At 41.6% G+C, this 15,074-nt stretch overlaps 1 protein-coding gene across 3 annotated transcripts in view; it reads left to right on the forward strand.

The window, feature by feature from the left end:
• Positions 1-72: 72 nt before the first annotated feature.
• The window catches only part of CNGA1 (cyclic nucleotide gated channel subunit alpha 1), a 31,724-nt gene continuing 16,722 nt past the window's right edge, over positions 73-15,074 (forward strand). Inside the window, exons 1-4 of one of the 3 annotated variants that reach the window (XM_087963622.1) lie at positions 73-185; positions 2,152-2,884; positions 3,781-3,807; positions 4,103-4,283. The gene's annotated coding sequence lies outside the window, so the exon portion shown is untranslated. The remainder of the gene's footprint in view (positions 186-2,151; positions 2,885-3,780; positions 3,808-4,102; positions 4,284-15,074) is intronic. The other 2 variants (XM_087963623.1, XM_087963624.1) reach the window with 2 other exon arrangements.

Raw genomic sequence — 15,074 nt, forward strand, 5'->3', positions numbered from 1 at the left:
GGCGGGGAAGTCGCGAAGCCCGAGAGACCTCCGGCGCGGCTCCCCCCCAACCACTGTGTGACGTCACAAAGGGCAAGACTCGGTTGAACGTTCCCTACTGACCTGGGTTCCTTCAGTGCAGGAGCGCCGCTGCCCCTTTATCCGCCTCTGCAGAAACCAGTCTAACAACCGAGCTTTGGCTGAAGGTGAGAGGGGTTTTTTTGGGAGGGGGAGGGGGAGGTTCAGATAATCTAGGAATGGAATAGAGTAGTATAGAATAGAGAATAGAGAATGGGAATAGTAGAGAAGACAAGAGAGAATGGGGATAGAACAGAACAGAATATAATAGAATAATGGAATGAAAATAGAATAGAATAGAACAGAACAGAACAGACAATGGGAATGGGAATATAATAGAATATAATAGAATATAGAATAGAATAGAATAGAATAGAATATAGAATAGAATAGAATAGAATAGAATAGACAATGGGAATGGGAATAGAATAGAATAGAATAGAATAGAATAGAATAGACAATGGGAGTGGGAATAGAATAGAATAGAATATAGAATAGGAATAGAATAGAATAGAATAGAATAGACAATGGGAATGGGAATAGAATAGAATAGGAATAGAATAGAATAAACAATGGGAATAGAATATAGAATAGAATAGAATAGAATAGAATAGAATAGAATAGAATAGAATAGAATAGAATAGAATAGACAATGGGAATAGAATAGAATAGAACAGAATAGAATAGAATATAGAATAGAATAGGAATAGAATAGAATAGAGAATAGAATAGAGAATAGAATAGAGAATAGAATAGAATAGGGAATGGCAATTAGAAATGAATTAGATATTGAAATAAGAAATTAGAAATAGAGCTGGAAGGGATCTTGCAGGAGAACCTATGTAATCTCAGACAAGTGACTGTCCAGTCTCTTAAAAACCTCCAGTGATGAAGCACCTACAACATCTGAAGGCAACTTCCATTCCACTGGTTAATTGTCCTCAATGTTAGGAAGTTTCTCCTTAATTCTAGGTTACCCTCTGGTGCTTTGGAGAATAATTTGACCCCCTCTTCTTTGTGGCAGCCCCTCAAGTACTGGAGCACTGCTATCATGTCATCCCTAAATACTGTATCATGTCAGCCCTTTGTTGAAACAGTACAGGATCTCCTGCTTGATCAGGGGGGTGGACTAGAAGACCCCTGAGGTTCCTTCCAAGTCTTTTATTCTGTTTACTCCACTGCTTTCCTCCTCCCTTCCGCCTGACCCCCTTGGTCCTTGTGCGTTAAGTCTCCAGTTGTACAGCAAAGGACGTCGTGGATCCTACCATTTGTCTTCCTTACCTTCTCTGGGAAACTTTGGGGATAAATGCAGGGTGAGAAATTAAAGGAACTTAATCCCGTTCATAAATGGATCAGTTTAGAAGATTTAAGATGAACAAATCCCAGCTATCACAGTTTATGCCTTGTGATTTAGCATCTCTCTCCCTAGTTTGGTGAATCTGGCCATTTCCCCCACTATAATGTATTCTTAAAAACACATTTGACTCCGAAATGCACTCATCTGGGAACTTCTGGGAAGCAACATGGAAACAGCAATTAACTAGCTGTTAGGAACATAAACCCATCTGAATACCATAGGACAGATCTTAGGTCCATAGATAGATAATTTATCCATCCATCCATCTATCCATCCATCCTCTTTCTCTCTCTCTTGTCATAGTTTAAGAAACATGGACGTAATGCACTTGAAAATATCCTTGTCATGAATGCTGTTAGGAAAAAAAAATCTGTTTTGGTTATGATTTCTTAAATATGATACTCCTAATAGTAGCTCCAAGTGGTTCCCCCCCCCTTCTCCTTCATCTTCAGGCAGTCTACCTCTATTAGATTGAGAATATCTGATCTGAAACAAGTTTATCATCAACAAAATGAGATTGTTTGATGGTACTATCCATACTGCTATATGATAGTACGATGTGCTGGGTTAAACCATAATCTTAGCAGTTAAACCAGGAAGTAGGCTTTTGCACAGAATTTTAGATCGTAATTCCACCCTCTCTGGGAGATAATGGTTTTTTTTTTATAAGCCATAAACAATGGCTTCGATACATTTTGATTTTTGAAATACAATCACGACTGCCATTTCATTTTCAGGTTGTTGAATTGAAGGAAGACAGGAGAGGCCTACAGCGAAGTGTGCGTGGCTTCTGGCAGGTGTACATAGCTCCTCGCACGGTCCTCAGGACAAGAGAAAACAGTTTCCCATGTACACAAGGCTAGCTTTAAAGCAATATTTGCACAAGTTAGGTTTAGGCCATCTTTTGAAGAAAAGATGGTTCGAAATGCAAATTTGGCCTGCTGTTCTTTAAAAGCGTTTCAAGGCCTGATTTCACGTGATTCCAAGAAGCAATAAGAGTTGTTTTCAAGATTTGCGGACATCCCCCAGGAGTCCTTTGAAACGATTTTCGGATTTGACTTTGAAGCACTGCAGACTCCTATATGCAACGTGCTAAGGGGATGTAAGCCATCTGAAACCTGGTTTACAGAAGTAGCCCAATTCTATGAGTATGCAACGACAACATGGAGCTGAGCTTAGTAGCTACTTTCCTACGGATTGCCGGAGAGAAACTTCGTGAGGACTATGGATCCCTCTGTCTTCTCTTGTTCAACGAGGTTCATCCTGGCTCATTTATTTAGCCCCGTGTTTCTGGACTTTGGCGATGTGAAGATATGTGGATTTCAACTTCCAGAATTCCCCAGTCACCCATGGTCTGGGTAGAAGTGGTAGAAACCCAAGATCACAAACCTAGACAAGAACCAAGAAGCTCAAATTATTACAAGGTAGATGTGAAGTACTCCATATTCAGACAGGACAGTTGAAATCATGGTAAGATAAGCATGAAGATTAGCAAAACTTCACTAAATACTTTCTTATCTGTATGTATCAGGCTGTACCCAGTTTTGTGGGCGTGGCTTGGTGGGCATGGCAGGGGAAGGATACTGTAGAATCCCCATTCCTTCCCCACTCCTGGCAGAAGGTTACTGCAAAATCCCCTTCCCTCCCCACCCCACTAACCTGCTTTCCAGCTCCGTTCTCCTGTGCAGGGCAACCAAAGAAGACCCAGCCGATCAGCTGGGACTCGGGAGGCAGAGAATAGATGGGGGTGGGGCCAGACAGAGGTGGGATTTGCCCAATCTCTGCTACCCGTTCTCCAGAACTGGTTCGAACCTGCTGAATACCATCTCTGCAAATATATATTAATGGGATGTATGAATCTGGAATGTACAGAGTAAAACTGTAAGAACTACCCAGATTTGGGTTTTTTTCTGAGAAGATTTGGAAGGCTTTGTAATATGGATTGCCTTAATGGGATTGAAAGGAATTGGGAAATGCTTGACTAAGCAAAATACAAGACAAGATTAAAGATGGCCTATTAAAACTGACCCAACACTGCTGCTTCTCTGAACCGTCTAAGATTTCAAATTGTAAATAATTAGAAAAAAAAATATTTCTTTTGGCCAGAAGTTTATTACATACAGAGGGCCATGCATTTGTTTATAGACAGGGGGCTTATTTTGTTGTTGATATTGGTTTGAGAAGGAATGACAGAAATGCATAAATAAATCAGGTGGGAGTTAAATATCAATTATTTCTCACGGAGGGAATTTAAGAAGAGAGCAAAAAATGTACATCTTCAGGGCACAAAATAGTATTGCTTTATTGTGCTGAAATTCAGGTTAGTTCTTTTTATGATTAATAGGGCACTTTTCCTTTTTCCTCAGGTCCTTAGGAATGCTGCACCTGGGCAGGTGAGGTACTGCTTGAAACAGCAACAAGCCATATTTTTCTCTATAAAAGGAGAACAAAACAATAAATAAATCTGAGTTTGTCCTGTATTTAAAGTACAGTAAGATTTCAAACAATTTATCGGTCCCTTCTGAAAATGAGTGTCATCCACAATCTGGATTTGAAGAACATTCTAAACCCGACATTATTATTTATTATTGGTTTATTTTATTGGACCTTATTTGATTCCTAATTCCCATTATGTGTGTGGTTGCTGTGGTGTGGAGACTTAAAGGATTTCTTGCATTACATTTGCAGATTACATTTCCAAGATAAGCAGAGCTGTACATTATATTGCCACCAGCAGTATTGGAATCCTTTCTCCGCTGCAGCTCATTTATTTTACCTCAAGTTACTTTATTATAGATTTATTCTTCAATGGAAGATTGAAGATCTCATTATCACTTTGGATTTATTACAGCGCAGGGAAAGAAACGAGGTTGGTATTTATGGTATGCTAGCTCGATACCCGTGCTTCGCTACAAAACTATGTGGTCGGGCTTAGTTTCTGGGGAGGAAAATAAGGGGGAAAAATTCTGCCTCTGCCTACCAGCATCCATCGGTATTCATCTGGCTAGCGTCCTGTCAATGTGTGAGAGAGTTGAGGGCTGTTTGGAAAGTGAAACAGTATTTGCTTGTGAGCAAGAAGGAGACAGCAAGGAGCCTGAGTGTGGCTTAGCTCAACTGTTCTGTACTAAAGCTGCTTGGTGCTGCTGTGAAACTGAAACTGAAATTCCTCTCCTCTCCAAAGGAATTCCTCCAAATTCCTTTGAATTTGGAACAGATTTATTTTCATGTGGGAAGGGGAGTAGAACTCCTTAGCATCAGAGCATATTAATAATAATATACGAAATAATAATGCTCTGATGGTCATTTCGAAAAATCCTTTCTTAGTGAGCACCTAGAAGCCAAGAGGAACATATGTGCCAAATTTCAAGTTTGTAGGCTTTACGGTTGTGGAGATTTTGTGATGATGCGTGAGTGGTATTTTGCTTTTATATATATATATATACATACATACTACACACACACACACACACACACACACACATATATGGTATTCAGTTTGTTCGGGTATTTTCCCACGTCATTATAGTTGTGCTTTTAAAGTTGTAGCAACATTTCGGCAGAATCTCATCTGCCATCATCAGGCTTCTGTATTGTGTTCGTCTGTGAGTCCGACTTTCACAGCCGACTCACAGACGAACACAATACAGAAGCCTGATGATGGCAGATGAGATTCTGCCGAAATGTTGCTACAACTTTAAAAGCACAACTACAATGACGTGGGAAAATACCTGAACGAAGCTGAATACTATACATGTAAGTACCCGCGAAAACTTAAGAAAACACACACACATGTATATGTATATGTATATGTATATGTAGTCCTCAACTTTTAACCACAGTTGAGCCCAAAATTTCTGTTTCTGAGAGAGACAGTTGTCAAGTATGTTTTGTCCCATTTTACGACTTCTTGCCACAGTTGTTAAGTGGATCATTGCGGTTGTTAAGTTAACAACATGTTAAGTGAATCTGGAATCTCACCCCGTCGTGTGGTACTCGAGTCTCGGACCTGGGCTGTCAGCTTTCCAGCTGACAAGCTCAGCATCTTGAACTGCTGAGCCATCGCATTCGTGCATACACACACACACACACACACACACACACACACACACACTTCAGCTAAAGTACAAAGTCTGATTAGAAAGCATATGTTGTTATAATCACCTTACTGCCAGACGTTTATAGTTCCTCAACAGAATTATAGGCATTATGTCAACTTGAAACAATTGTTCCTTTGGATTTTCAGAAATTGAAACCAAGTTTTAATTTAAGTTGTGAATGGAATCCTGACAGTGTGATGGTGAGAATCCCAAATTGGCCAATTCATATTCGGACAATATGCCAGTATAATTTGCGCCCCTTGGAAATGCTTGAGCAGGTTGCTTATTCTGTAGAAAAATCCTTTTCCTTCTTGTAAATTAAGGCAGAGATGGAGAGAGGTGCTGAATCACACTCATTTTCAGGCCTTTGTCCATCCAGCTCTGCCTTGATTTTTAAAAATGAACTTTAATTTTTTTTTCCTGCAAAAAACGGAGAGGGTTGCCTGTCCATGTGATAAAAGGAACGTTCTCTGTCTCTGTCTGTATCTCTCTATCTCAGCACACAAACACACACACTTTGGAAACCATATTTTACTTAGAAGCTTCGAAGCTGCCACATTTTTGTGTCTGGGAATTTGAGAGGGGGGATTGTATAGAGTGGTGGAAGATTAGGCTCAACAACATTCTTCTCATAAAGTCAAGGACAAGTTACCCTGCACCTGGGAAGGAATGGTTGGAGGAATGTCTCCAGTTGGGACGACAGTTGATTGGGCCACGTGATGTACTAATGGGTGCAAGGGATGGGTTTGTGAATTTCAATTGGGAAGGGAAAACCCAGAATTCTCAGATTCGAGTTTTCCCAGATGTGCCAGTATGACTTCTTCAATAAATTCTTATTTGGGTGAACTTTGTTTCTGAGTGCTGAATGAAATGGGGAGTTTCATTGGAACATGCACAGATACACACACACACACACACACACCAGTTAAATACTGGGTCTTTCTTGGCTTGTCCAGAGCTATAGGCAGAACCCTATGGAACCAAAGGGTTTCCCGTAGCAACAACAACTATTGGGATTCGGTCTTTGATTCATTTTTCACCCATTGATGAAAGGTAGTTGTTCTTATTGCTTTGAACTGAGTGATCTTCTCCCAGAAGGTAACAGATAATCCGCTTGTATATCTGGTTTACTTTATGGTTACATAGATGGAGGTTATGGTTAACGGCACTTTCATTGGGCCTTGTTGATAGGTAGCTAGGGAAAAAGGATTGTAAAAGAGTGCTGCATTTGCTGCCATTTCCGGGTTTGATTATTAGACCATGTTGCATGCCTTGATATCTAACCCAAAGATATTAGATTATGATTATATATACAAAAATTGTGAAATCACAGCTGCCGGTTCTTTGGCCAATGTTGGCCTTTATACACATCGAGTTCCTCCCAATAATCTAGGATGCCATAATGCATGGATGTTGTGTAAGTGTAGAGTAGACCAAGCCTTTGTAATTGTCAGATGGAAATTTTGTCAAAAAGTGCAGATTTTTTTTTAAAGTGTCCAGAATTTTGGTAAGGTACCCAGTGCGCCAAAAACCATAGGGAGTACTATTTTTATTATTTATTCAAATTTATTATAGCCATCCAACTCCATTGGACTCTAGATTTTTAGAATAAATAGTAGATCAGTAGTGAACCCAACTTCTGGAAGAACCCAAAGAAGTGGGCTCCAGGTCTTGTCTCTTAATCATTGTCAACTACTAGGATCTAGGACAGGGGTCTCCAACCATGGCAACTTTAAGACTTGTGGACTTCAAGTTTTATGCAGCCTGGATTTAGAGTACAGGTGGTCCTCAACTTACGACCGCAATTGAGCCCAAAGTTTCTGTTGCTAAACAAGATGTGCTCAAACTGTTTGGCAGCCATTTTGTGGAGATGAAGCTCTTTCCTCTTTGTCCATGAACCCTGGGCTGTTTCAAAGAGCCTTCCAATGATTTGACTGGATGCTGCCAACTTTTTCCATCCTTTTCTCTCTCTATTATTGTACAGCTGCTGTGTTTTTATTTTTCCATCCTTCTCATAAAATGCTATTTTTTTAAATGTAATCACAGAGAGCCATTTTGGGTACATTACAAATAATCCTCGATTTACAACCACAATGGAGGCCCAAAATTTCTACTGCTAAGCAAGAGAGCTGTTTTGTCCAATTTTACGACTTTTCTTGCCACCATTGTTAAGTGAATCATGGCCGTTGTTAAGTTAGCCACATGGTTTGTTATATGTAGAAATAACATATATATATATATACATATACATATACATATACATATACATATACATATACATATACACCGTGTTTCTCATATAATAAGGCCGGGTCTTATTTTTTTTTGAGCCCCGAAAAAATGGCTAGGCCGTCTTTTCGGGGGTGACTTAATTCCCCCCCCCCTTTGCATCATTGGGCAGGCGGGCAGCGACGGCTTGAATGTTGACCTCGGCGTTGGAGGGGGCACTTCGTATCGGGGTCAACGCAGGCAGCACCATATCAGGGTGTGCAACAAAAGTACTTCCTTACGGCAAGCTCCCCCCACCATTCCCCCCATTTCGCATGTTTTAATATAGGCCTTAATTTGGGGGGGGAGGGGCTTAATTTCATTTCATGCCTATAAAACATGCTGGGACTTCCTATTGGGGGAGGCCGTATTGTTGGAGAAACAGGGTATGTATATATGTGTGTGTGTGTGTGTGTGTGTGTGTGTGTGTGTGTGTGTGTGTATATATATATATATATATATATATATATATATATATATATATATATATATATATATATATATAAATTTTCTGAGGTTCTCATGGGTATTTGTATGTGGATCTTTGGTTATTCAGGTTTTCTCCCGCGTAAGATTCAAAGTATCTAGGCACGTTCAGGCGAGGTCCCACTCGCCATCTTCAGGCTGGTGCTTTCGGCTTAGTGCCAGTGCAAGCAGTGTGTGACCGGAGCTGCCATCTCTCTATATATACAAGTGGTGGGGGGATGGTGTGCTGGGCTGGTTGGCTGTGCTGCAGCCTCTTGATTGGTTGATGGAGTTGATGTTGGTATAATGGGCTGTGTAATGGCCTTTTGTTGTAGAGATATCCTGGATCTTGTGCTGTCATCTCCTGGGTCGTTAGCCTCTTGTGTTTTAACGGCTTGGGTAATGGGTTGTGTGATGGGCTTGTGAGTTCTTTTGTTGTGGTATCCTGGGTCTTGCATTGTAATCTCCTGGGTCGTTTGTGTTTTGATCTCTTTTTGATTAGCCTCCTGTGTAGTAACAGCTTGGGTAATGGGTTGTGTGATGACCTTGTGAGATTTATTGCTGTGGTATCCTTGGTCTTGTGCTGTGATATCCTGGGTCATTTGCTGTGTTGTGACTTCTTGAGTTCTTGAGGTGTAATTTCTTGAGTTTTCTGATGTGATGTCCTGAGCGGGTGGCTGTGATGTAGCATTTTGGGTTTTTAATATGGCTTTGAGTTTGGGGTCTGGGTCTGTGTTCGTTTGGCTTGAGTTCGTGGTCGTGCCACATCTTCATGGTGGGGGTCAGTTCGCTTCATGTATGGTTCAGAGGAGTTTGAAGTGGGTAGTGATGCAGCTGCAGTGCGGCTTCTGGTCTGTGGTCGTGTCTCATCTTCTGTGTGGGTGTGAGTCTGATTTTTACGTGGAAGTGTGGTGGTGGCATCTTGTGTGGCCCTCATGGGTGTGGGTCTGGTGTCATTTATCATGTTGGGTACTCGTCTGTTTATGAGGCGGGTTTCCAAATGGCTGGTAAGCGGGAGGTGTCATCTCTTTTATTCATGCTGTGTGGGCGTTTTCTATCTCTATGGCTTCTCTGATTATTCTGCTGCTGTGGTGTTCAGTTTTGGCGATAGTTCTGGTATTTTTAAGGTCAATCTCATGTCCTGTGGCTTTGAGGTGTTGGACCAGGAAGAGGTTGGTTCTTCTTTTTTTATTGAGTTCTTATGTTCTTCAACGCGTGCACTTATTCTTCTGTTAGTTTGTCCAATGTATGTGGTGAGGCAGGCAGTGCAGGGATTTCATATACTCCTTGGTTTTCTAACTTCGATTTTGTCTTTAGGGTTTCTTAGGATGGTGGATATTTTCTGTTTGTGCAGAATGCTGTTTTAATGTTGTGTTTTTGGAGGATCTTGCTGATTTTGTCTGTAGTGCCTTTTATATATGGGAGGAGGGCTTTGCCGTTCTCTTGTTCTCTGTCTTGGATTTTGGTTGGGGTTTCTTTTTGGATTAGGTGGGTGATCTTCTTTCTTTGAAATCCATTGGCTGTTAGTACGTTGGTGAGAGTGTTTAGTTCGGTTTTTAGGTGTTGTTCATCAGCTAAGCATTTTGTTCTGGAGATGAGTGTCTCAGCTACGGAATTGATCTGTGCTGGGTGGTGGTGTGAGTGCGTGTAGATAGCGGTTTGTATGTGTTTTCTTTTGGTAGATGGTGTGTCCTAGGGAGCCATTGGGTTTTTGTATACCAAGACATCTAGGAAGGGAAGTTGATTGTTAGTTTCTGTTTCCATGGTGAATTGTATTTTGGGGTGTAGGCTGTTGAGGTGTGTGAGGAAGTCGTTCAGTTTTTCTTTCCCGTGTGGCCAGATTATGAAGGTGTCATCTACGTATCTGAGCCAGAGTTTGGGTTTGTGATCATATTTTTCTAGAGCTTGTGTTTCAAAGTGTTCCATGTAGAGGTTTGCGATGACAGGTGAGACCAACCACTGTCTATCCAATACATACTTCACCTACAATGGACAAAAATACAAACAAATAGAAGGAGCACCCATGGGATCACCCCTCTCACCTGTCATCGCAAACCTCTACATGGAACACTTTGAAACACAAGCTCTAGAAAAATATGATCACAAACCCAAACTCTGGCTCAGATACGTAGATGACACCTTCATAATCTGGCCACACGGGAAAGAAAAACTGAACAACTTCCTCACACACCTCAACAGCCTACACCCCAAAATACAATTCACCATGGAAACAGAAACTAACAATCAACTTCCCTTCCTAGATGTCTTGGTATACAAAAAACCCAATGGCTCCCTAGGACACACCATCTACCAAAAGAAAACACATACAAACCGCTATCTACACGCACTCTCACACCACCACCCAGCACAGATCAATTCCGTAGCTGAGACACCTCATCTCCAGAACAAAATGCTTAGCTGATGAACAACACCTAAAAACCGAACTAAACACTCTCACCAACGTACTAACAGCCAATGGATTTCAAAGAAAGAAGATCACCCACCTAATCCAAAAAGAAACCCCAACCAAAATCCAAGACAGAGAACAAGAGAACGGCAAAGCCCTCCTCCCATATATAAAAGGCACTACAGACAAAATCAGCAAGATCCTCCAAAACACAACATTAAAACAGCATTCTGCACAAACAGAAAAATATCCATCATCCTAAGAAACCCTAAAGACAAAATCGAGTTAGAAAACCAAGGAGTATATGAAATCCCCTGCACTGCCTGCCTCACCACATACATTGGACAAACTAACAGAAGAATAAGTGCAGCGTTGAAGAACATAAGAACTCAATCAAAAAAGAAGAACCAACCTCTTCCCTGGTCTAACACCTCAAAGCCACAGGACATGAGATTGACCTTAAAAATACCAGAACTATCGCCAAAACTGAACACCACAGCAGCAGAATAATCAGAGAAGCCATAGAGATAGAAAACGCCCACACAGCATGAATAAAAGAGATGACACCTCCCGCTTACCAGCCATTTGGAAACCCGCCCTCATAAACAGACGAGTACCCAACATGATAAATGACACCAGACCCACACCCATGAGGGCCACACAAGATGCCACCACCACACTTCCACGTAAAAATCAGACTCACACCCACACAGAAGATGAGACACGACCACAGACCAGAAGCCGCACTGCAGCTGCATCACTACCCACTTCAAACTCCTCTGAACCATACATGAAGCGAACTGACCCCCACCATGAAGATGTGGCACGACCACGAACTCGAAGCCAAACGAACACAGACCCAGACCCCAAACTCAAAGCCATATTAAAAACCCAAAATGCTACATCACAGCCACCCGCTCAGGACATCACATCAGAAAACTCAAGAAATTACACCTCAAGAACTCAAGAAGTCACAACACAGCAAATGACCCAGGATATCACAGCACAAGACCAAGGATACCACAGCAATAAATCTCACAAGGTCATCACACAACCCATTACCCAAGCTGTTACTACACAGGAGGCTAATCAAAAAGAGATCAAAACACAAACGACCCAGGAGATTACAATGCAAGACCCAGGATACCACAACAAAAGAACTCACAAGCCCATCACACAACCCATTACCCAAGCCGTTAAAACACAAGAGGCTAACGACCCAGGAGATGACAGCACAAGATCCAGGATATCTCTACAACAAAAGGCCATTACACAGCCCATTATACCAACATCAACTCCATCAACCAATCAAGAGGCTGCAGCACAGCCAACCAGCCCAGCACACCATCCCCACCACTTGTATATATAGAGAGATGGCAGCTCCGGTCACACACTGCTTGCACTGGCACTAAGCCGAAAGCACCAGCCTGAAGATGGCGAGTGGGACCTCGCGAACGTTGCCTAGATACTTTGAATCTTACGCGGAGAAAACCCGAATAACCAAAGATCCATATATATATATATATATATATATATATATATATATATATATATATATATATATATATATATATATATATATATATATATATATATATATATATTCTGAGGTTCTCGCGGTATTTGTATGTGGATCTTTGGTTATTCGGGTTTTCTCCCGCGTAAGATTGGAAGTATCTAGGCAACGTTCGATGAAGTCTCATTCATCATCTTCACGCTTCTCTGAGAAGCACAGAGCTGAAGACAGAAGCCTGAAGATGATGAATGAGACTTCATGACCCACAGACGCGGGTACTTACATGTATGGCATTCAGCTTTGTTCGGGTATTTTCCCACGTCATAGTAGTGGTGCTTTTAAAGTTGTAGCAACGTTTCAGCAGAATCTCATCTGCCATCATCAGGCTTGATGATGTAACTGGCAATATATATATATATAGTTTTCTTAAGTTTTCGCGGGTACTTACATGTATGGTATTCGGCTTGGTTCGGGTATTTTCCCACGTCATTGTAGTTCTTTTAAAGTTGTAGCAACGTTTCAGCAGAATCTCATCTGCCATCATCAGGCTTCTGTATTGTGTCCGTCTGTGGGTCAGACTTTTACAGTGGTTTCAGATTTAAATTTGGGGCAGCCTATTGCTGTGCCAGAATGGTTTTTTCTTCATCCTGATTGGTTGGGAGTCTTGGTCTGTGTTTATTGGTCTCGGAGTTTGCTGTGTTCTGCTTGATTGGTGTCTCTAATATCTTCTGTCTGTTTTTTGGCTCTTTTGTATCTTGATTGGCTGGCAGCATTGTGTTACTTTATTGGAGGCCTTTAGTGCAGCTTGGCTTCGGGTAAATGGACAGCTATCATTAGTTAGGAAGCTGGGTTTCATCTGGGTGCCTGGTTGGGGTGTGTTTGAGCTGGAGGTATCAGGGGGAGTCTGTTTGTGCCCAGGTGTTTGCCTGGCTTGTGGTGTGGAGATTTTTTTGTTTGTGAGTGCAGGCTTCCAAATGATTGACAGCCTGGTGGAATCATCTCTTCTATTCATGCTTTCTGGTCTTTTTTCAATCTCTATGGCTTCTCTGATGACTCTGTGGCTAGGGTTTTCCATAGTGGCCAGGGTTTTGGTGCCATTGAAGTTGATGCTATGACCTGTGGCTTCCATGTGTTGGACTAGTGAGGAAGTGTGTTCCAGCTTTTTGACTGCATTTTGTGTTCATCCAGGCGGGTACTTATTCTTCTATTGGTCTGTCCAATGTATGTGGCTGGGCATGATGCACAGGGGACTTCGTATATGCCTTGGTTTTCCAGGTCAATTTTATCTTTGGGGTTGCTAAGGATGGCTGCTATTTTTCTGTCTGTTTTGAAGGCAGTCCTGATGTGATGTCTGTGTAGTACCTTACTAATTTTGTCTGTAGTACCTCTTATGTAGGGCAGGACAGCTGTTCCATAGGTCTGTTCATCTTCTGGGTTTCTATTATGTTTCAGTGTGTTTTTGTGGATCAAGCTGGTGATTTTGCTTTTGTGGAAGCCGTTGGCTGTCAGTACTTTAGTCAGGGTGCATAGTTCAGTCTTAATGTGTGTCTTGTCTGCCAGGCGTTTGGTTCTGGTAATTAGTGTTTTAGCCACGGAGTTTATCTGTGCTGGGTGGTGGTGGGATTGGGCGTTGAGGTAGCAGTTAGTGTGTGTTTTCTTCTGGTATACGGTGTGTCCTAGTGTGCCATCTGTTTTTTTGTAGATTAGTACATCTAGGAATGGTAGTTGTTTGTTTGTTTCCGTTTCCATGGTGAACTTGATTTTGGGGTGTGTGCTGTTTAGGTGTGTTAGGAAATTGTTTAGGTTTTCTTTTCCATGGGGCCAAATCACGAATGTGTCATCGATGTATCTTAACCATAGTTTGGGTTTGAGGATGGCATTGGCCAGGGCTCTGGATTCGAATTCTTCCATGAACAGGTTTGCAATGACGGGTGACAGTGGTGATCCCATAGGGGCTCCTTCAATTTGTTTGTATCTTTGTCCTTTGTATATGAAATATGTGTTGGTTAAGCAGTGTTCTGTTAGTTCCATGAGGTGTTTAGCTGGTTGAGAAAAATCTTCCAGATGCCCCAAACTATACGGCCTCCCAAAAATACACAAAGAAGGCATACCTCTCAGACGACCCAACCACATATCTGGAAAAATTAACCAAGAAGAAAATTATAACCAGCCACATGAGCAAAGAGATCCAACAGATGATCATCCCAAGAGAAAAATCTTCCAGATGCCCCAAACTATACGGCCTCCCAAAAATACACAAAGAAGGCATACCTCTCAGACGACCCAACCACATATCTGGAAAAATTAACCAAGAAGAAAATTATAACCAGCCACATGAGCAAAGAGATCCAACAGATGATCATCCCAAGAGAAAAATCTTCCAGATGCCCCAAACTATACGGCCTCCCAAAAATACACAAAGAAGGCATACCTCTCAGACCCATAGTCAGCTCCAGAGGAGCACCACTACAAAACCTAGCTAAACACTTAGCAAAACAGCTACAGCCCCATGCTGAAACAGCAGCTTCACATGTACAAAACTCATACCACTTCTTGGAAATGATCAAAGATCTACATGTGGAGCAAGAAGATCTGCTTGTAAGTTTCGACGTGGTTTCACTATTCACTCAAGTCCCGATAAAAGAGACCCTTGAAATCATCAAAAATAAATACCAACCAGCTAAACACCTCATGGAACTAACAGAACACTGCTTAACCAACACATATTTCATATACAAAGGACAAAGATACAAACAAATTGAAGGAGCCCCTATGGGATCACCACTGTCACCCGTCATTGCAAACCTGTTCATGGAAGAATTCGAATCCAGAGCCCTGGCCAATGCCACCCACAAACCCAAACTATGGTTAAGATACATCGATGACACATTTGTGATTTGGCCCCAT

This window comes from Notechis scutatus, chromosome 4 (assembly GCF_049901735.1).
Source record: "Notechis scutatus isolate UNSWTSFEM ecotype Mainland chromosome 4, rNotScu1.2, whole genome shotgun sequence".
In the NCBI taxonomy this organism is placed as follows: Eukaryota; Metazoa; Chordata; class Lepidosauria; order Squamata; family Elapidae; genus Notechis; species Notechis scutatus.